This window comes from Orcinus orca, chromosome 21 (genome assembly GCF_937001465.1).
Source record: "Orcinus orca chromosome 21, mOrcOrc1.1, whole genome shotgun sequence".
In the NCBI taxonomy this organism is placed as follows: domain Eukaryota; kingdom Metazoa; phylum Chordata; class Mammalia; order Artiodactyla; family Delphinidae; genus Orcinus; species Orcinus orca.
Window position 1 is genome coordinate 29,401,313 of NC_064579.1, and position 23,945 is coordinate 29,425,257.

At 37.1% G+C, this 23,945-nt stretch overlaps 1 protein-coding gene across 8 annotated transcripts in view; it reads right to left on the reverse strand.

Annotated features, from left to right (window-relative positions):
- The window catches only part of GPM6A (glycoprotein M6A), a 287,922-nt gene that overhangs the window by 96,455 nt on the left and 167,522 nt on the right, over window positions 1–23,945 (reverse strand). Inside the window, exon 1 of one of the 8 annotated variants that reach the window (XM_049704157.1) lies at window positions 13,763–13,783. The exons of the other annotated variants lie outside the window; for them this stretch is intronic. The gene's annotated coding sequence lies outside the window, so the exon portion shown is untranslated. Of the gene's footprint in view, window positions 1–13,762; window positions 13,784–23,945 lie in introns of those variants that run through there. 8 annotated transcript variants of the gene reach the window in all.

Genomic DNA, 23,945 nt, shown 5'->3' on the forward strand with positions numbered 1-23,945 from the left:
CCTTGGATCAACGTGCTGTGAAAATCTAAGTTATAAATCTATAAATCAGCTCATTGGGATGAAAGCACAAAAAAGAGAGGTTATATTTTATCCTTTATAGACTGACATTGAAGTAGAACACGAAAGAGGAAACCTTGAGAAAAAATAAAAACGTCAAGAGACACTACTGACGCTAAATGAGAGGAAAATCTTCAGATTATAAAAAACCAAGGACACAATATGCCTGGCCTCACTATTAATTTGTGGTGTGAGAATTACCATAAGAATGGCAAGAGGCTGAAGCAGGAGATGTTTTTAAAGGGGCAAAGCAATAACACTGATGAGAAACGCTTTTTCAAAAAGAGATCCACGGCAAGAACCTCAATAAAACTTTCTTAGATAAAAATTTCAGTTCAATATTATATGAATCATTAGACTAAAGTGTCTATCCTACAAGTGTCCCGTTTTGAACTGACTTACCCAGTGTGTTAAGTCAATTTATATGTAAATTCCATGGAGAATTAGGTTAATGCGCCTTTTTTCACTTAACTGACAGCTAAGAGCCAATGTATCTTTCCACTTGGCTTCCAAACAAAGACCCAGCCAAGCCTTGGAGTGAAGGGAATCTAGAAGAGTAACAGAAGCTCTGACTGAAAGAGCAAACTGTGCTGATTCATGATGTCAAAACTTGAGCTGCTGCCGAAAGAGTCAGGTGTGTACGGGACCTCTGAGCATCTTCTAGCTTAGTCCCTAACATATTCAAGCACTGATCGTGGAAGCATGACGAGAAGTCTAAGTCTTAGCAAGGCGAAGAAGCTGCCCTGGGAAATCAATTCCATGAATAGGCGGAGTAAGAATCCCCACCTAAACAATAGTTAGTTTCACTGTATATTTATTTCATTTCTAACAAAGTTTAATTTTCTGTATTGAAGGTGACCGTTCAATTTCACACTTACATATGACGGATGCATTCCCCACCGTGGTTTTGAAAACCCCGAACACATTTACATGTACACATAAAGGAATAGGTATGGAAAATAAGTGGAGGTCCTGGGAACCATGGGAAACTAAGAATCTATGCACTGGAATAATGACTCCAATAGTGATACACGTCTGCAAACCACATGCCCTCAAGGCCTGTGCGTCCAGCTCAAATTCTAACAGCAAGCCCTATAGAGAAATTCTATCCTTCCCCAAAGCAAAGAACAAAGACTATATATATTGAATAGCAATATAAATTCGCAATTTAATTTTAGACTTTCCAGACAATTATGGAGGCATGGGTGGGAGGAGCTACTGGCAGGGCACAGGATAAGTAAACACAAGATATGAGGCCAGCTGTTGTTATGGAAACATAGTCTTTGGAGGTAAACAGGCTTGGATGTGAATTCCAGTCCTAGCAATTACTAACTGTGAGACCATATTCAATAACTGGCCTACTATATTAGCTAGAGATCATGAAGACCATAGGTTTTATTTGTCTTTAAGAAAAATAGTAGTCAGCCTTGCAGAGTCTTTGCAAATGGGTGCAATTTTACCTAACACTGAATACATAATTAATAAATTGATATATCTTAGTTCCTATCATATAGTAGGAACTCAGTAAATTATACGAGGAATATATATTTTATCGATATACCCTACACATGAAGTTATTTCTCTGTGTAGCAAGACTCTGTAAGTGAGTGTGTTATATCTACTTGTAAGTTACAGGGTTAGACTTCATATTTTATAATTAGTAACAAAGTCAATTTTTAAGTAGAAAACATCAAAACATTGCAAATCTTCAACATACTTTTCCAACAGTATATTACATTAGCATAAATCAATGTGTTAAACTATAATCTTAAGCCTTTGCTTCAGTGTTATTAAAATTCAATGTGTTCAATATATTACCTATAGATGATGAACTAATCAATCAATCACACAGGAACTAATCAACCACAGGAACGAATCAATTTTCTTAGAGAAGAACAGATCTCATTCTGACGTAGGGAAATTGTGAAGAATAACTAATGAATCACTTAATTTTTTTAATTCTTCAAATATACCAGAGCAATTATCTTTGCTTTATACATTTTACATATCAACTAGAACTACCCCAAAAAGGACAGTGTGACACTTTAAAAGAATGTCTTTAATTAATCCATTTGGTATTTATAGAGCAGCAATCACATAAATGACTTTCTTTAGCGTTTACTTATTTATCTCATTTCTTTAACTGAATGGGCGAGAAAGGAGCAAAGATTGGCATCTCACCTTTCACTGCTTCCCAACTCAACTCTGCTTTAACCCTTATTCATGAACATCGGCGTGTAACCAGCGGACTAGCAGGGCAGGCCCACCAGTGTTCTCTTTTCTTACGGGATCAAGGTTTCCTGGGGAAAATTTACTAAAGTAATGTGAAGCATTTAATCTAGGCTATAAATGTTACACTGATTGTAAGGGACTTGGGGTAATTAATATTTAAAATGCAAGTTGGGTACCTGTCACTGACATCTATCTAATAGTCCAGATCTACTGAGCTTCTCCAGTGAAATATTTAAGATGATGACAAAGAAAACTCTGTAGTTTAGGTGAAAATCAAGCACCATAGAGATTTCCTGAGTAAACATTCCTCTGTTTTCTTCCACTTAACATGACATAGGTGACTATAACTACCTAATAATTCTTTCTCATTATTAACATATAATCCATTATCTGTATAAAATATAGTACAATTATATATAATAAATACATCATTTAATATAATTATAATATATAAATATATCAATAATATAATTGTTATATATTAATAGCATATACATTACTATATAATTATGCATATAATTATAACATAAATATTGTTACATTAATTATATGACTGGAATAAAATTCACTAATTCTTTATTTACAAATTTGTTATATAACATTAGTCAGTAATTGAGGTAAAATCTGCCTTAAAAAATGATATTCCAGCAAAAAAAAAACTTACTGGTAAGATATCAAGTTCTCATAAATGTCTGTGAAAATGATGGGGGGCGTGTCTTCACACTAGCACCCACACTGGCTTTTATCCCTGGGAACAGTTCTGTTTCTCATGATATTTCCAGTATAATCTTCCCAAGCTTGATGCAATCACTGCTGACTATTGGATGTATAAGTCTGTAAATATTCCCTTACCAAAAAATATTTGAAAGCTGTCACACAAATGGAGAATGATTTCTATTTTGTTTGGGTTTTGTAATGTATACTGGACATGCTTCCACGTCTTTCTGTGTGGATACTTCATTCTTTCCAAAAGCACAGTATGTTCCACGGCAGTGCTTAGGATATTCGATAGCATTCCAGTGGTTCCCAGTTTAGCTGGTGGGTTTCACGTGGAGCAACATGTATGTGGCTTTGCCCTGAGGTACTGTTTCAACACAGATGCTCAGCTTTCCTGACCCTCCTCTAGAAGCAAACACTGAAGATCAGTCAAAAAATTTAAAATTTAAAAGACTCTTCTAATAAACAGAATAAAAATGAACAAGTCTATGGGCTTTTTTCCCTCTCTGGCAACAAATACACCAGGCTGGCAGCGGTGTGATTATGTGACCTAACAGGCTAGTTCTACATATATTCTAAGTGAGGAAATATGAGGGTGAAAGTGTTAAAAGGAAATAAGAGGAAAACTATGAGTTGAAAATTATGAAAAGTATAACTTCTTTCAAAGAAGACAATACATTTGTATTCATTTTGAAAAACAAAATAAAACTGTCATCACATACAATAACTTAGAGGTGGCAGTACGCTCAATAGAAAGACCGTTTTGAAGTCAGAAAAAAAACAGTATTTTAATACACGCTCTAACTTCTGAAAGATGACCTGCAGGGGCTTCAAGGTTCTTCCTCTGCAAAAAGAAGGACATATGTGCAAGAGTGCAGCTTCCTGTCACTTTTGTCCATCCCAAGTGTCTGGCTCAGAGCGGGCACTCAACAAATACCCGCTGAATGAGTGAACAGCTATCATGCAGGTACGGTGAGAATTAAAAACTAAAGTGAATATACAAATGTCACATTCAACCCATGCATATTCAAACCTATGCTGACTTGCTTACTTTTTATGGTTTTTGCTTAATAATTTAGTATTTCTCAATAAGAACAAAATTTATTTTAAAAATGATCTTAAAGTTTACGACAATTTGAATTTCTTCAACACAAATTAGCTAATGTTTTCTGAATAATGCCTAGAATACCTGGATTCTACAAAGCTTTAGAGAAGCAAGAAAACCAGTTTCACAATCAGTTCCAAATGTGTTCCCTACCTCCGAAATCAGTGAATTTGTAATCACCATTTACGGTAAGGTTGTATTTTATTGGATGGCTATAGATACCTTTCTATGGTAGGACTAAACCAAAGCTTCAGTTCTAACTACTCAGACTAGTCAGATTAAGTGATAACACGTGCACAAAAGACCAGCGTGACGAGGAAGAATTTAGAGACCTTAGTAAGTATATGTTCAATCAATTGGAAGGGTAAGATGTCGGAGACACAAGAAATGACATATGTAGCTCATCACCGGCAACACCAAATGACTAAAACAGTCTATAAATGAAGCAAAGAGACTCAGGCACAGGAATAAAAAAATAAAACAAAAATGACAATCGTCACATTATTTAGTTTTAATGACACCACCAACAGTGGAAAATAAGATCATATAAGGACCTACAATTTTATAATCAGAGACCCAAGTGGCATCAAGAAACTCAAGCAGTGTGTTTGGATGCCCTGAACAAAGGAAGGGACTGGATGGAGGATAGGGAATCCATAGGTCCTCTGTGGTTGTGTTGATAAAAAACCGTGAAGCCAGAACAGGAAACACATTTTTAATATAGTTAACATCTTAATTTCTGGATCTGAAATTACTTCATTCTCAACCTCCACCGTATCAAGCTTCTTCAAATGCCTTCCTTTTTAAACTCCTACCTCACCACACTAACTAATTTCCAGTACAATTCTCTGATAGCTTTGCTATCTCTTTTTCCTCCTTCGTCTTCTAAATACCAGTATTCACTGAATTCTGTCCCTCCCTCGATCCCTTTCTTCCCATCTCTTATATCCTCCAATCCAAACCTTTAATTACTGTCTCAAGGCAGATTATTCAAATTTTTTTTCATTCATAATCTTGACCTTTCACGTGAGACCCATTTTCACATTTCCAAATGCCTTGGACTTTCCTTATGCGGTATAAATGGTCATGTGGATGACTCTCCAGGGCAAACTCCCTGCCTAAAATTAAACTCACCTTTCAATTTACAGTGATAGATGCATCATTCACCCGGTTACCAAAACTCAAAACCATCTCGTGATTTTGGTCCTTCTCTTTCTGATTCCCTCTACATCAGATCGGTCATCTATCAAGTTCTGCCAGCCAGCGCTGCTAGAGCCCATGTCTGTCCAATCTCATCACATCCCTATCATTCCATTAACATTTTGATTCTAAAGTAGATACATAGATAGCTGCAACCACTTCCTCACCGACCTCAGATCTCCTCCCCACTATGCATTTCTGAATCCTTCTTTTTAAAATCATGGTTTTACACTATGACTGCCACTTTTATAAAGATGCAAAGGTGGTGTCAGATAATGAACTCGAGCAGAGGGGCAAGTAATGACATATCTAAACCTCAAATCTCTCAACTGTAATATATTAAATAACGGTGACATCTACCTCCTTGGATTGTTGCAAGGCCTGGAAAACAGGAAGGCTCAAAAAGTGCCGGGAATAATAAGCCCCATCATTTTTATCACCAAGTTCTGCTGCCTAGAGGCTAAAATGTTTAGGCTAACATCATCCCATCATCTGGCCCCAACTTTATTTCACAGACCATTCTTCCATACACCCTAGGACAACAAAGACAACATTATGAGTTTCTCAAAACTCTTTCTCCTTACCCACCTTGAGCTTTTGTTAAGACTGCTTCTCTTTATGGAATATCATCTCACCCATGTCCACCTTTCAAAATCTTAACCATCCTTAAAGGTTCACAAAAAACAATCACCTTTCATGGAAACTCCCTGAAGTCCCAATTGAAAGGGCATAAGGAAAGTCATATCCAGTCTTGTAAGGTAACAGTTCACATGTATGCCCCCTCCCCTACTAAAGTACATGTTCTTTGGAGACAGAAATAATGTTTTTGTTTATTGCTGTATTCTTGATGATCCTTCGCTAAACAACTTAGCAAATTAATACAACTCAAGTGCAGTTATATTCTCCAGTCTCCATAAATTCATTAGGTTTGATTAACCAGCAGAACAAGCCAAACAAGAAACAGCACTTTATTATCCCAAAATATTTGCAATTATGGAAATCATAGGTAAGTTGTATAAATTACATTATACAATTTAATAATTTGTATTCCATTAATACTATAATTACATTATTTGCATATACCTTAAGGAATAGAGTCGATTAAGAAATCATTTTCAAAGTTAAGTAGAGAAAATAATCATATTTTTCTCCTTTCCCCTTTTAAGATATGTTGTTATCCTTTGAACTACTAAAATACTATTTACATTCAGAAAGGAAGGTTCAATGATTATCATTCTAAAATATACATTTATTTTGTTCTGAATACACCGAGTAAAATCAGTGCATAGGGGGCTTCCCTGGTGGCGCAGTGGTTGAGAATCTGCCTGCTAATGCAGGGGACACGGGTTCGAGCCCTGGTCTGGAAGGATCCCACATGCCGCGGAGCAACTAAGCCCGTGAGCCACAACTACTGAGACTGTGCGTCTGGAGCCTGTGCTCCGCAACAAGAGAGGCCGCGATAGTGAGAGGCCTGCGCACTGCGATGAAGAGTGGCCCCCGCTTGCCACAACTAGAGAAAGCCCTCGCACAGAAATGAAGACCCAACACAGCCCAAAATAAATAAATTATTAAAAAAAAATAATCAGTGCATAACTGGTAATACCAATGTCTGTAATGTACATTTGAAAAAAATACACTGCCCTACATTGCCAGCAAAAATGAAACAAAACTCAAAAAAAATTACTAATTCTAAATTATTTTCAATATTTTCCTATTTTAAAAAGTTTATTAAACTTGATTGTGCCCTTTTTACTTATTAAAATGAAAATTGCTTTGAATTAACTTTGCCTCCTTAGAAAGTAATACTTCTGTTTCCTTCCTTTGCTATAAAAGTAACGTAAAACAGAAAAACAAATTATAAAATAATTAGGCACTGCCTTGACATCCCCATTTTTACCTGCATAAGAAACCTTACTCAAAGTAGAATTTGCTTTAGATTAATTCGTATCAATTTCACTGGTGAAAAAAAATTTTTAAGAGTTGATAAAGGAACAATTATGAATTATTCATGGTAAGTGTACATTTCTCTGTTTTCATCAAAAATTTTAAAATTCTTGCTGATTTCAATATTCCATAAATTCTTTCAGAAATTTGATATTTGTAAAAGACCAAATTTAATAATACAGAAAGAAAACTTAATTAATGGCTTAAAACAATCTATTAAAGCACAACACTAAGGTCTAAGATTTATTTGTACCAGATTATATGCTTTGATATAATTACATAAGATGAATGCCTATTTTGATCGTTAAGGCAGAGCTAGTAAACAAAATATGTGGATATGGATAAAATTTTGTAAACTATATATTTTGAATGTTTTATATTTTAACTGGTAAGTAGATTATATTAGGAATTACGTACATTGATAAGAATTATTTGCACTATATTACGGTCCCGCATTTTGTCACATTATACCATAAGATGTACAGACAAAAATATTAAATAATTATAAAAATAAATTTTGTGACTAAAAGTTCAAATTTGAGGAGAAAAATCAGGATCGATCTGGAGAGGTTCAAATTCATTCTGAGTAGAAACAAATTTGCATAGCCTCACAGGACCGCTCTGAAATATTTAGTAATGTTGGTCGGTGGTTTTAACATGTTCACACATTTTTTGACAGCACTTCTTCCAGGAGGAGGAGGCTAAGTGAAGCTCCTTAAGGATAGGATGGACTCGATGACTCACTTCCAACAAAAACAGTGTGAAAGAGAAGTGGTAGACAGTGCAGTACCTTAACCAAGTGACCAGTGATACCACTTGGTATACCAAGAATACCATCTCTTTGGTTTTCTTCCTCAAAATCCATCACCCAGGCCAACCTTAAAACATCAGGCAAACACAAAATGAGAGAAATCTTTCAAAGTACTTGACCAGTACTGTTCAAAAACGTCAAGGTCACATAAAACAAGGCAAGATGGAGAAACATTCACCCATTGGACGAACCTAAGGAGATAGTACTAAATGCAATTTAGTACGATGGATTGGATCCTAGAACATTAAATGACAATTGTCAATAACACTTGAAAATCCAAATAAAGTCTGTAGTTGGATAGTGTTGTATCAATGTTAAGTTCTACGTTTTGATAAATGTGCCATGGCTATGCAAGCATTCAGGGAAGCTGGGTGAAGTTACACTGGAACTTTCTGCACTCTCTCTGCAATGCTTTTGTAAATTTAAAATTATGTCAAAATTAAACTACTGAACAAAAAATGCATTCTATGAATAAATAAAATAATCAATGTGAACCCTAATAAACTATGCAAAAACAAAGAATTATATGACTATAGCCATTATCATTACCACCATGACCTCTAAATATACTGAATGTATGTGTGTGTGTGTGTGTAATCATGTATGAGAATGAACAATATTGCTAGAGGTGAGGAAGTAACAGGTTGTGTGTGTGTGTGTGTGTGTGTGTGTGTGTGTGTGTGCGCGTAATCATATATGAATGAACAATATTGCTAGAGGTGAGGCAGTAACAGGTTGTGATTAAGAGCAGAGACTCTGGGAGCAAAGTCCAGAGTTTGAGTCCTGGATGTTGCATTTATCAGCTATGAATCTCAGTTACCAAGCTCTCCATGAATTCATCTCCTCATTTCTAAAATAAGAAAGATAATAGCACTACACGTAGTAGATGGTCAATGATGGCCACTCTTGACTCATCCCCTCTCTTTTTATGCATGCTGCCTCTTACATTGAAAAGAAGGGTCTAATTCCCCTCCCCTCCCATCTGGGTAAGCTTTAGCAACTTGCCTTTCCAAATACAATGTGGCAGAGGAGAAGTTCTCAGATTTCTGAGGCTAGATCCTAAGAATCCTTGCTACTGTTGCCTGGATGTCTAAGAGCGCTTGCTCTGGGGATGCTCCCTCTCAGGACCCAGGCTCCATGCTGTGAGACGTCCAAGCCACATGCAGAGGACACACGTGGGCGTAGTGGCGCAGAGTCTCAGCTAAGCTTGCGACCCACAGCCAACATCAACTGAACCCTCTGGGACACTCCTGCTCCATCAAGACCCCAGGTGACTGCCAATGTCCCAGTGTCTTGTAGCCAGTACCACACGAAGCAGCAGAATAAATCAAACAACCATACAACTGTGAGAAAGAAACAAAATCCATATTGTCTTAAACCAGTAACTCGGTGGATGGTTTGTTATACATTGTGCTTCCTACAGCTGTGTGAAGAGCTGAGTGAGTTAGGTGCATTCTGTGACTTCTAACGATGGTTAGAGTTATCATTCTCATGTCTACCGCAATTCCCTTAAAAGTGTGCCCAAACGGGTACATCTAATTCATTTAATTCACCTTCTCTTATGCAGAACTAAAGAAGTGTTTCTTTTTTTTGGCACTCGCATTCAGTCTACTCAGATATCGTTAACGGATTTCACATAGACTGTTAAGATGACTCCACTAAAAGAAATATGCCAGAAACTAACTTAAGAGTTTGAAAAATACACGCAGTCAAATTAGCATTGTATATAATTAACCCACTCATAATTTGGATTAATTCAACAACTACTTATTTAAGACCCACCACAAGCCAGTGCTGGTTGGGAAGGATTCAACTATGAACAAGATAAACGTGGTCCTCTCCTCGTGTAGTTTGCAGTCCGGCAAGGAGGATGGAAAAATCACGTAAGCAATTATGATACAGTGCAGTATATATTCCAACACAACAAGAAGAACAAGATAGGAGAAAGCGGAGCATCAACCTATGGATTCCAGCCTGTGACCCAAGGCACCTACAGGATACTCACAGGATACCACTGGATATTTAAAATTTTCTACTGAAAATACAGTGACATCTGTCAGACACTGTTAGACTACAATTATTAACATAATTATTTAATAGATAATGTGCTAGGTATTGCTTTTGGCCTAGAGACACGAGGTATCTCATCAATTTTCCCTCACATTGTTCCCTGGAATCAATTCAATTGAATCCTTCCAATGTTTATAGCCTTTATCTTAGTCTAGCCTCTATGACCACCAAGCTATAGCCTCTTATCCTCCAATCCATCCATCCTGCACAATTCCAGACTCATTTCACCACAACCTCAAACTAATTTCACCACAACTGTGCTTTTCCATCAGAAATGTGTAACACACAAAATACGAGACAGATACATCTTCCGTCTTTGTGTTAAGAAACAAAACTAAACTTTATTCTTTAAATAGGGATGGGAAAAAAAAATCCGTGGTCATTTTTCAGAGTGTTTATTAACCTTTCCAGCTACATTCTGGATTTCAGCACCTCTCACAACTGACCACCCTCTTTTGTTTTCTTTTATTTTCTCTTTCTCCCACTATCCTGATTCTTTGCTCTTCACGTAAATGCACATTCACATCCCTATCATGTGAAAGATCAAACAACACAGGAAAAAAATATCATCCTTCTCATAAGATGTGACATACTAGGTATTAAAATATATCTTAAGTACTTCCATGGTGACGCAGTGGTTAAGAATCCACCTGCCAGTGCGGGAGACACGGGTTCGATCCCTGGTCTGGGAAGATCCCACATGCCTCGGAGCAACTAAGCCCGTGTGCCACAACTACTGAAGCCCACGCACCTAGAGCCCGTGCTCCGCAACAAGAGAAGCCACCGTGATGAGAAGCCCGCGCACCGCAACGAAGAGTAGCCCCCGCTCGCCGCAGCTAGAGAAAGCCCGTGCGCAGCAACGAAGACCCAATGCAGCAAAAAATAAACAAATAAATAAATTTATTTTAAAAATAAAATAAATAAAATACACCTTAATATAGTTAACACGGTATGAGCTACAGAGAAATAGAGCAGTAAAGGTTCACTCAAAGGTTTGACTGACACTGTACTAAGGTCAACATAGTTACTGTTGACCTTATCTTATCGGTCTTCACAAGCACCGGGATACTGCTGGCCACTTCTTCGTGACCTGTCTTTGGCTTTCTTCAAGGACCCAACACATGCTTTTGCGCAACTTAACATTCTCTTTCCTATTCTCAGCTTCCTTCTACAATGTTTTCTTTGAGTCTCTATTCCGGTCCCTTCTAGGTCTACAAACACCTTTAGGTTGATTTAATCAATACTGCTGTCATCAAGGATCACATACTTGTTGATAACTTACAGGCGCAGACTTTCAATGCAGGTTTTTCTCCCAAATCCTGAACTCATGCATCGAACTGCTTACTGGACATCACTGTGCACCAACAAATTTAATCTATGAAAGACAATTTTCTGCGAAAAATCTTTTCCTTTTGCTCTCACTTCTGAAAGAAGGATACTCATTAACAACATAAAGCACCATTTTCTAAGCTCAGTTTTTATCCACTGGAACACAGGCTCCGGGAAGACGAGGACTTTGTGTCTTGTGTGTGTGTGTCTGTGTCTGTGTGTGTGTGTTTTAACTCCTACATCCCAAACGATTCAATTAGAGCTGGCAAAAAGTAGGTGCTCATTATACGTTTATTAAGTGATGAATCAATGAATGAAAGAATCCAACCAATAAAGGATGAAAAAACAGAAATACATGCTGTGAAGTTTTAACTTGCTGATAACACTCCTGTCCACTGTTTTATCTTTTCCCCCCATTTTATAAAATTCACACTCTTCTCATCTTTTACTTTCCTGCTCGTCGCTTTTCCATCTCACCCACCTCCTCCACCCTTCCGAAGATGCTCATTAAAGTGTGCTGATCTAGTCAAAGCAATGGGAAGGGGGGAGAGTGGGGATGGATCTGAAAGGGAAGGACAAGGCGGGGAAGAGACTTTAAAAAGGAAGGAAGATGAGAAAGGTCTGCGCACAGACTGAAAAGAGGAAACAAAGGAGAATGAAAACAAAGATTTTCAACTGATAGGTCAGAAACAAAGAAAAGGAAAGGGAGGCAAGAGACGCGTATTTTCAATCCTGAAATCAAGGAAAATGGCCAATTTTTTTCTCAAAGAAATATCTTGAATTTGGTTAAGGTATATTCAGTTCATATTTGTTTACAGAAATAACAAATGTAAAATAGAAATATACAGATCACTGTTGTTGTTTTTTTAATGTAACATTTTTTAGTCCCAACACTTGAAAGCTTTAACCAAAACCTCATGAGGATAATACAAGAAAGACAAAACATTTGTCCTCAAAACTGGAAAATTTAATGAGTGCCAGTTCTAAAACAAACTGAAGCTACATTTTATTATTAATCATTTGCACAGCAGACAATGAAAATTTTACAGAAGTGTGTGTCTATCAGGGTAATTTCAAAAGTTGATTTTGTTTTTCAGAGTTAATATTTAAATACCAGTCAATGATGGATAATATTTACCCCTGTCCATCCTTCAATAATTCTTCATGAGCAAATCAGACATTTAGATATAGTGAAAATATTAATATGCCTCTCTCAAAATTAAAAAGAAGCAAAAACGAACACATAAAGTAATCAGTTACAGCTCACAGCTCCAGAAAAAGAACGTGACAAAGAAAGAAAAGGAATTTCAAAATAAAACAGTGTTGGTTTCACTTGCACTCAATGGACATCTCATGTCTCCGGGAAGTTATGTTTGACCACAACATGGATGGGGAGGGAGATTAGCAGGCATCACGGTGCTATGAAAAGAGCCTGGGATTCCCTGGTGGCGCAGTGGTTGAGAGTCCGCCTGCCGATGCAGGGGACACGGGTTTGTGCCCCGGTCCGGGAAGATCCCACATGCCGCGGAGCAGCTGGGCCCGTGAGCCATGGCCGCTGAGCCTGTGCGTCCGGAGCCTGTGCTCCGCAACGGGAGAGGCCACAACAGTGAGAGGCTCGCGTACCGCAAAAAAAAAAAAAAAAAAAAGAAAAGAGCCTGCATTTGAATGAGGCCAGCAGGGCTTTCAGTTCTATCACTAGTTAGCTCCTTAATCCTATACAGTTCATTTCCTTTTGTACAGTGAAGACGATCTGTAATATCTCATCTTCTCAAAAGTGTTATAATGGATACTGACTTTTTAAATTGATTTTGACAATGGATTTTTGGAATGATCTTAGCCTATTTAAAAGTACTTATTTTTATAGTTGATATTCATATTTTTTCATTGATTAATTAAAACATCCGTACTTGAATTTTCATACGGGCATACTAATAAAAAAGAATCGAATTAAAATATGCCACCTTCCTTACCTAAGATATCAATTGCTTAAACTGAGTTACAGAAACAGTTCAAAGCTCTGATGTCCATTTTATCTTGTCTTTTTAATTTTATTAGCCAGATCAGAACAAACTAACTTTAAAAAAATCTTGCTAGACAGTCAATCCCTTCTCCTAACCCCCAAATGTTGTCTGTATTAGAAATAAAATATATGGCAAAAACTATGAAATGTCCTGTAAAGCATAACTTGCTTTCACTGACTACCTCCAAATTTGTCTTAGGTTAATAGCTATGTACCAGCCAAAGGGGTGGAGCTGAAAAATAGAAAAAGAAAAGAAAAGAAAGATAGTGAACCGTACCATCCCGTCTTTGTCCAACGCTCTGTCTCTGTCGTTAATGATTTATCCTTTCACCATCTCCCTGGTCCCTAAATCTGGCTATGGCTATACTGGCCAGCAAAGGCAGTGCCAATCTACACCATCTGTGTATGTCATCTGCCATGCACTTCACGGAACGACTTAAAAGGGAACTAGCTGGATAGAAATGATCATTTATAGCAATTATATTTGTTACAAAGAATACTAAGCATTTTCTCTAAAAGAGGGCTTCATAGTTTAAGGCTATTTCAACCTTTGAAAAATCCATATAAAATCAAAACTATATTTGGTAATCTAAATGAATTTTTAAACATCTAGCTTTTTGTACATATTAGCAGTTTATCTTATCAATACCACACAAATAAATATGGGATAGCACATCCAAGGCAGTTCTTAGAAGTCTCTGTCCATTTTGCCTTCCTCTGGACGGTGCTCTTATTCCCCATCCAGTTAACCTGAGCAGCACAGTTTCTCAGTTTCTGAGCATGTTTAATTGACCGCTATGGTTGTCACGCCAACCAACACAGAGAATTCTGAGCTTACAATGGACATTTCAATACAGTGACCTAATTACTATCTGTCAACAAATTCACCAGCAAAATAAAGGGACGAACTCAGGAAATAAATAAATAAGATTTATTTCCTGAGTCTGAACTATAGAGATGTCTGCAATGAGACCATCATCATTTTTAAAAATAATCAGAATGCTTTAAGCATCACAAATATGATGCTTTTAATCCTTTGCCTTGGTTATTTCCTTTAAGAGTTCCTTTTCTATAAAAAAAAATGCCTGAAGTCAATATATATTTAGCTTCTCTTTTACTACAAAAGCAAGTTCCTTTTGGCATTTACTAATCCCTGGTGTAAAGATACCATATTCGACAAATAGGAAATCACCGAATAGCAAAATTGTCTCAATTCTGTATCATAAAATGAAAACTTACGAAGGCCTGGGTTAAGTTGTTATAATCCTGTTAACTATTGTTTAAGGAAGTCTTTAGTTCAAAGGCAAGAACAACAAATGCTAAAGATTTAAGGACTTTGCAACACAGTGAAGTCACTTATTAATTGGAAAAAAAGACGTATTGTTCCTTCTTGTAGAAGAAAAGAAGGCCAGCATAAATACCAAACCTGGACTGAAAGAAATGTTTACACTAATCCTTTAGATGTAAAACATATAAAATCTTCTGCCTTCACCTGACAATTTTTCTTATATTTATAATAATTTGCTTTTGTTATGTGTGTGTTTGTGTGTGTGTCTGTCTGTATCTGTGTCTGAGAGAGAGAAAGAAAAAGGAAGAGAGAGAGAATAAATTATTAAATTGTGAATGTTCCTATTTTCTGGTAAATACTTCTGTGTGTTTTGGACTAGAAATTCCACTTTAATATAATTATTCTATGTGTAGGCTCTATCTATTAGCTAACAGAATATTGACACTCAGATGAGTTTCTTCTGTATATAACATCAGATGACAAATGAGCTTATTTTATAAGAAATAAGTAAAGATAAATACAATGTATGAATAGAAAACATATATATATTTTAGTGGGAATGTAAATTGGTACAGTCACTATGGAGAACAGTATGGCGGTTCCTCAAAAAACTAAAAATAGAACTACCATATGATCCAGCAATCCCACTTCTGGGCATATACCTAGAGAAAACCATAATTCAAAAAGATACATGCACCTCAATGTTCAATGCAGCACTACTGACAATAGCCAGGACATGGAAGCAACCTAAGTGTCCATCGACAGGTGAATGGATAAAGAAGATGTAGTACATATATACAATGGAATAGTACTCAGCCATAGAAAAGGAACAAAATAGTGCCATTTGCAGAGGCATGGACACACCTAAGACTGTCATACAGAGTGAAGTAAGTCAGAAAGAGAAAACCAGATATCGTATAATATCGCTTATATGTGGAATCTAGAAAAATGGTACAGATGAACTTATTTGCAAAGCAGAAATAGAGACACCGATGTAGAGAACAAACTTACAGTTGCCAAGGAGGGAAGCGGGGGTGGGATGAATTGGGGGACTGGGACTGACATATATACACTACTATGCATAAAATACATAACTAATGAGAACCTACTGTACAGAACATGGAACTCTACTCAATGCTCTGTGATGACCTAAATGGGAAGGAGATCTAGAAAAGAGGGGATATATGTATACATATAACTGATTCACTTTGCTGTACAGCAGAAACTAACACAACATTGTAAAGCGACTATACTACAATAAAAATTTAAAAAAAAATAAAATATATTCTAGTCCTAGTAAGGTGACAAGAATGTAATAATGTTCTTATATTACCTTCGAAAATACCGGGCTTAAAGAGCATGTCTAAAATTCATAGATATGGATATATTCATAGATATGGAATTCTAGCACATTTCCTTAATATTGCAAATAGGAGATTTAAGGTCACAGCGGTTAAATGGTTTGCCATAGGCCACCCATCCAACCATTGGCAGCCACAGAATTTGGAGCTAACTTTATTACTCCACATGAATTTGTCAAGTTCTTGGATGTGCTGTTATAAATGCTTTCATATGTAAAGAAAAACTAGTTTATAAAAGGCTACTTTTACTTGTGTGAAACTGAACTCAGGAATTGATTGCAATCATCTTAATCCATTAAAGGAGAGGAGCGTCAATTATCTCTTACCTGATAGGTGACTCAGAGAATGATTATATTAAAAGGGAAGCGCTAGTCTAAAACACACGGAATATTTAGCACCTTTGTACTATACTCTCACACACACACATACTTCCACAAGAACAATTACTTTCCATATGGTTTTGGTTTTGACCACCTCTCTGCATATTAACATATTGTCCCCTACACCTTCCAAAAAGGTTTTAATATATTAACATCTTAATGGGAAGCTTTTTTTTTTTTTTTTTTTTGCGGTACGCGGGCCTCTCACTGCTGTGGCCTCTCCCATTGCGGAGTACAGGCTCCGGACGCGCAGGCTCAGCGGCCATGGCTCACGGGCCCAGCCGCTCCGCGGCATGTGGGATCTTCCCGGACCGGGACACGAACCCGCGTCCCCTGCATCGGCAGGCGGACTCTCAACCACTGCGCCACCAGGTAAGCCCGGGAAGCATATCTTTTAATCAAATTAATGCCTTGACACCAGAGCCTGTGATCATGTTTACTTATTATATAATCTGAGGAGTCTTCACACAACCTAAGAAGTCTTCATTAAAATCAGCATAGACACAAAAGGATGTATTCAGGGAGGTAATAATGTTACAAATAAATGATTGTATTTGTTTTGCTTAAAGTATGACCTTGACCCTGGATGAATAATTCGATCTTACTACAAAAATGCATTTTAGCCTTTTTCATTTTCATTTGGGATTTCAAACCTCAGATGTGCACTTTCAATCCCTGTGTTTACTGGTAGTAACATATAGCATTTATTTCTTTGGGGTTTGCATTGAATTACAATTGCAATAAAAAGCCAAGTCAAACTTGTGGGAAACATTCAGCTCAGAGTACAGGTTGTACCAAATTTTCTTTTTAGTCCAGAATTTTACATAGGATAGTTGGTGTCTACTCTTAAAAGTGCACTTAAAAATAAAAAATCAGACTAAGAAATAATTAAAGGAAGAAAATAACCAAAAAGAAGACGTAATCTCATACAGTCTTTTTACTGCTGTTATAATACATTTAGCTTTAATGTACCTGCGAAATACAACTTTTCTTATAAAAATAGTCTACAAAGTTGGAAATGGCATTAGCTTTTAAAATAGCAACCAAGTTTACTTAGTGCATAGCAGTTGATAATGATAACAGATGAATATTAATAAAATTGGGGGTATTCAACTCCATTGTGCTTATTAATTCATTCATGTGTTTTAAAATACAATATAAGATTATCTTGGAATTGAACTTCTAAGTTTTAATAAAAATTATACAATTATAAACAATTTATGTTTAATAAAAAATATTTTTAACATATGCCTATTTCAAGGGAAAAACTGAAATCAAAGGTAAAAGTATACGTACTATTTCCATTTTATTGTATTGATGTCTTTACTTTTTAATTTTTTTAATTATGAGATTTCAAACACAAAACAAATAATATAGCAAGCAAGTATAAACAATATAATGTATGTGCATATAAACAGTACTTGTGTTGGCTTTAAATACGGTTTTCATTTAATACTGTATTTTAGAAACGTACCCATACTGATATATTCTTTGAACTAGTAAAGATGAAGCCACTATTATGGACTATATTATGGACTTTGGGTAGCCTGCTTCCCAAACTATTACTAATTTCCATTCTGCAGTGTGTTCTACGGCTCCATACAATGTGAATATGCTTCTTCTAAGATAGGTGGGACCCTGCTGGTAAACTCTTAGAAACGTCTTGAATACTCACCTTTCCCACCTCGCAACAATTAAGAATGCGCTGTAACGTTCTATAAAGTATTCATGAATTCATCCTGACATCAGAAACTCCTTACACTCTTTACTCATAGCACCTAATGCCTTGATAACTAAAGTCATTTCCCACTGTGTATGGTAACAGTAATTCTTTTCTTCCTTAAATTCTTTCAAGATGCTGAAGTCCTTCCAATGTTCTAAAATTCTGGGTTTAGAAAGAAAAAAGTTGGAAAATACTTTTTATGATAATATAAACTTGATTCTATTCGTTCACAATTTTCATCCATTTGTCATAATTAGCCTTCACCTTTTAGTTTTTATTTTTTAACCCTATTCAATTTATGTTTTCTCGATGTGGGTATCTTTGGAAACCAATTTCTTTCTGGAATAAGAGTATTTGGAGCTAGACCACCACAGTTTAAGACCCAGCTTCACCACTTACTAGCTGCGTGACCTTGGGAAAATTACTAAAAATCTCTGTGCCTGAACCTAGGGGCAAGATGGGAATAAAGATGCAGACATACTAGAGAATGGACTTGAGGACACGGGGTGGGGGAAGGGTAAGCTGGGACAAAGTGAGAGAGCGGCATGGACATATATACACTACCAAACGTAAAACAGATAGCTAGTGGGAAGCAGCCGCATAGCACAGGGAGATCAGCTCTGTGCTTTGTGACCACCTAGAGGGGTGGGATAGGGAGGGTGGGAGGGAGGGAGACGCAAGAGGGAAGAGATATGGGGATATATGTATATGTATAGCTGATTCACTTTGTTATACAGCAGAAAGTAACACACCCTTGTAAAAGCAATTATACTCCAATAAAGATGTTAAAAAAAAATCTCTGTGCCTTGGTTTCCTTATCTATAAAGTGAGAATCAAAAAAGTACCTAATTGGTAGAGTTGACAGGATTGGGTAAATTAAACATAAAGCACTGGAAATGGTGCCTAGCAAATAGTGTGATCTTAACAAATATTAAATATTATAATTTCTTTTAGATTTACATGTTCTAAGTCCCCAGTAGGAACTAAAATCAAACATTTATTTTGATCATAGCCCTGGAACCTCTTTGGAACTTCTATAGTTCAACTATTTTCTTTTTGAAACACCTACATACAATAACTTGAAGGAGGACTCGTTTATTCAATCTATATTTATTGAGCATCAATTGTTATACCATTGTACTCAGAACTTTGAATTCAGAATTAATAATTCTTGGATTTTGTTTGAAAGGGAAGTTTAGGAAGGATAACTCAATGATAGCTCAATGAGCTGAGTGACTCGAATGGTGAATGACATTAGCAGGTAAGAAAGAGGAATAAAAGGGAAATCAGGATGGGGCAGTACACATCATAAGAGGCTGTACCATGCTAAGAGAGTCAGGAGTCCTACGTTGTGTGAAGGATGATCTCAGAAAATAGGGCTAGAGAGTTCACTTTGCCCATATTGTAAAGGGCCTGATATGCCAACATAAGGATAATGGATTTAATCTTACATACAGGGAGTGAAAATAATGGAAACCTTTAAACCACAGAATTCGTGAATATATTTAGTTTGAGAAAAATAACTAAAGCAGGTAGAGATTAAATGAAGAGACGCATAGTGAAGACAGTTGCAACAGCTTAAGACAAGAACTGACTAAGTCTCAAGGCTACAACTGAACAGATGGAGATGAGACACCAGAATTAGAAGATGTTTCTGAGGTAAAAAGCATATGGTAACCAATTAGATGTCGATGAAAATGTGGAAGGCATTAGCAATGACCCCTCAGCTTTCAGGCTTTGACACACCACATATAAATGGTGACAGAGCGATGGGAGTCAAGAACAAAGATGCAGAGTAGATTCAGAAGTAAATTGATACATTTCATTTAGGACATGTTGCACTTGAGGCACCACCTACGGAGCAGCCTCTTAGGTGGTACTCAGTGATCCTGCCTCATAGCATGCACGCCTTTCGGCCTTTCTGAAATCTCTTCCACTTGAGTAAGGGCTACATTCATTCATTCACTCATTTACTCATTTATTGGCTACATTTATTGACTTGCTTCTAATGAAGAGAATATGGTACAAGTGATAAAATGTTGTGTCCAAGCTTACATCGTAAAAGCACTGTGGCTCTCACCTGGCGTGCTCTCCTCCCATCTCTTTTAGATTCTACGTTCAGAAGCCAGCTACCACGTCGTGAGGCAACCCTGGAGTAAGAAGCCTGCCAGCAAGATGGCGTATGAGCTATTGAGCAAATGTGCTCCAACCAGTTGAGCCTTCAGATGAGGCTGCAGCCACGGCCAACAGCTTGATTGCAATCCTGTCACTTTCTAACCTATCACTCCGTTGTTCTCGTAAGCATATCCCTGATATGTTCATATCTATCTGTGTGTGGATGCTGTTTCAGTTATCGTCTGCCTCCACTTCCACGTCAAAAGCTCCATAATCGGGCTTCCCTGGTGGCGCAGTGGTTGAGAGTCCGCCTGCCGATGCAGGGGACACGGGTTCGTGCCCCGGTCTGGGAAGATCCCACATGCCGCGGAGCGGCTGGGCCCGTGAGCCATGGCCGCTGCGCCTGCGCGTCCGGAGCCTGTGCTCCGTAACGGGAGAGGCCACAACAGTGAGAGGCCCGTGTACCGCAAAAAAAAAAAAAAAAAAAAAAACGCTCCATAATCTAGCCTTGTTCAGTGACACTTAGCAGAGTGGCTGGCACATAGTCATTCTAAAATAATTATCTACGAATAATCACAAAGTTTTCAGATTTGAGATGTCTTTTAGCATGGACAGGGAGACCCTATAGCATAATGGAACGAAAACAGTAAAATATTCTAAAAGATGAATAAAAATCCAGTTTGATCCTCTACAATTTACCAAGTAGTGCCGATGATTCAGATGATTTACAAACATTATCTCATTTAATGATATATCAATCCCAACATATGGATGATAAAATTAAGTCTGTTGATCAGAAGCTAAGTTACAGGACCAAAAGCAAGGTCAGTATATGGAAGAGTTAGGATCCACGTCTGAATGGTTCTGGTTATTTCCACCACCTTCCCTCTGGCAGTTGAGGGTTTTTCATTATGAATATGTAAAAGCTAGAATATAAGTCATTTGCCCCATGCTGTTGCATTAACAAAGCTTTTGGGTTGTGTTTACCAAAACCAGATCATAATTCAGCAGTGATGTTTACATCTGGGAATTCTGGAAGAGAAGAGGTGTAATTCCTAGGGCTAGTACTGATGGAAGACACAGTCTTCAAGCTCTTCCATCTATGCAAGCTGTTTGCTGGGTTGTTTTTAAGCTAATGAACATGTAATAAGTTCCCATAGGCATTTCCTTCCCCAGAGCATACTGAATTCACCCTGAAAGTTGTTCTCATCCAAAACAATAATTTCAAGAATTTCTATAAAGTCCTCAGCTATGTTTCGTGTGTGTGTTAAGCTTATGTCTTCATTTTTTATAGTAAAACAATTACCTTAGATTCTTAAGCATTCTGTTCTCCAGAAAAAGTAGCTAATTTGATATTATATTCCATAGCAACATGTAAAAAACTGCTAGTTATTTCACTTCCTCAAGATAATTTATGTACATTTAAAAAGAGAATGCAAAAAAAAAAACCAAGTAAATAACTCTATAATACATGGTGATAATTGGCATCTTGACAGTTACAGTTTTTGCTTCCATTTTATTTAACTTGCCAGTAAAAGATGCCTTGTGATCTTAGTCATAACCAACTGTTTACCACGAGTGATCACCAACTATTTCAACTTAGTTTAGAGCTGGTCTTCATGGGATCTTTCATGATCTCTGACATAAAATTTCTTTATTTATAATATTTGTTAATTAGCTAATGAGATCAACAATAGTATTGATACCAGCAACAGGTCTTGGCAGTCAGGTGTGACATGGAGTTGATCCCCCTAAGATAACTGAGCTCCCATGTATACTGAATACATGATAACTGTTTTCTTGGTGCACGCATTATTAACATTTTCCATAACTGTAGGTCTTCTAACTCGGTCAATTTCCCCCATCATCCCATGATTGTAATTTTCTCCTACAGCTACTGAACAATCCAGATGAAGGACTGTATACCATTGCACATTTCACAAAACTTTTTGAAGTAATCAAGAACTCATGATCACAGATTTCAAAAATCCTTTTGATTTTCAAAAGCAAAATGTTTGAGTTATTTACCCAGAAGGTTCTTATTTTAAATGACTGCCATTTCTATGTTTTCCTCTCAGGCTTTCGGGTTTCAAATCCATACTATCTTTATTTGGATATATAAAAATTATAAACCTCAGTTGGGAAATTCACCGTGAGTTTTACCCAGTGGAAGCAACATACTAGACCAATGGTTCTCTATATGTGGTCCCAGGATTAGCCACTACAGCATCATTTGGGAAAGTATTAGAAATGCAGACTCTTGGACCCCACCGCAGGCTTACTATATCAGAAACTTGAGCTGAGGGGAGGAGGGGCAGCAACCTATGTTTTAACACACCCCAAAACTGGTGAGCATCCAGCAAACCAAAGGCAGAACTACTCTCTTAGACTCCGGTACTGCTACCCTTGTGCAACTTACAAAGACACATAAATCCCAGAGGCACAAAAATAGCCCATCCATTGCAAAGTACAGTTAATAATCATTCTTCTCTTACAAGTTATTCATGTCTAATAAATTAAGGCAAAATCATCACCTTATCTCCCCCAAAGGCTGCCTGTGTATCATTTAACAGTTTTTACGGAAGCTCAGTTTTTCAACTTGATATTGAGATTTTCTTTAAACCAAATGTTCTATAATAGTGCTCAATTCACCATTTTAAGGTGAATAAAACTCCATTAGTGACATTTATAATCTAGTTAGTAGGGTGGATAAACACTTCCTTTTAGTGCCACTGCATCTAACTAGCAAGACAGAAGCTCTTGGTTATGGAATGAAGGAAACTTGAGGATCAACAATGGATTAACAATCAATGGGTTTCCTCGGGAAAGCAATTTTACCAAGGTGTAAAATGCAATTTTTACACCGCTCCGAAAGAGGTATTCAATTTTTGCCTGGCACATTTTGTCTGGCAAAGCCTCAGCTGTATTTCACATAAAAGAAAATGAAGCAAATTGGAAATCATTGCCAGAGGCTACTTAGGAGCTAAGAGTACAAAGATTTCAGTGGCTGGATACACAGTAACATCCTTTTTTTTTTTTCTTCTCATTTTGCAAAATGGGAAACAACATCATTCTTTCCCAACCATACCCTCTAAATAGCTCTACCAGGCTCACTGCCGGCCCCTGGAGACCTTAGGCAAAGCCCACACTTTTCTGTCCTCAGCCCCCGGAAGCTCCAGCCAGATCTCTTCTCTAGACTCTCAGAGGCATCAGCGCTCTTCTGAAATACGCATCATTTCTGTTTTGGCGCAAACATATACCCATTTCTTTAATGACTGACTCTGAACCACTGTCATTTCTGGAGTGTAGCATTCAATGACCTCTTTCAATGCATCAGACACTGAGCTGATGTTCCCCTGTCACTCCATGAACTACTAGAAAATTCCATGAACCTAAAAATCAACTGAAAACAACTGTGGAAACTCAACTTATAATAAAGACTGATATTCGTGCAACAAAGTTAAAGCATATAGGGCACAGAGACAATACTGACATTTTTATATACAAAAGTAAAAATTTAATAACGTAGTGAGAGACGGAGTGGGCACAGGTACAACGGACACCTCCGAAAGACGTCTAGTTGTCACCCTAGA